The sequence below is a fragment of the Centruroides sculpturatus genome, unplaced genomic scaffold (assembly GCF_000671375.1).
Source record: "Centruroides sculpturatus isolate CEXI.00-Female unplaced genomic scaffold, Cexi_2.0 scaffold871, whole genome shotgun sequence".
In the NCBI taxonomy this organism is placed as follows: domain Eukaryota; kingdom Metazoa; phylum Arthropoda; class Arachnida; order Scorpiones; family Buthidae; genus Centruroides; species Centruroides sculpturatus.
In genome coordinates, this window is record NW_019385033.1 from 120763 (window position 1) to 120978 (window position 216).

Consider the following 216-nt stretch of genomic DNA (forward strand, 5'->3'; position numbering starts at 1 on the left):
TAATAATTTATTCTAAATTTTGTATTTAACATAATTAGGGGAGATCGGGGCAAGATCGGCATGTTAAGCTTTACTTAAATTTTGTGTAATAAATACTGCAGTAAACTGAAAAAAAAGCTTTGCATATTGTCTATTGGAATGTTACCTTACTATAGAACTGGTTAAAATCAGTTTGGAAATAAAAATAATTAAAATAATTACAACTTTACAAGAAGA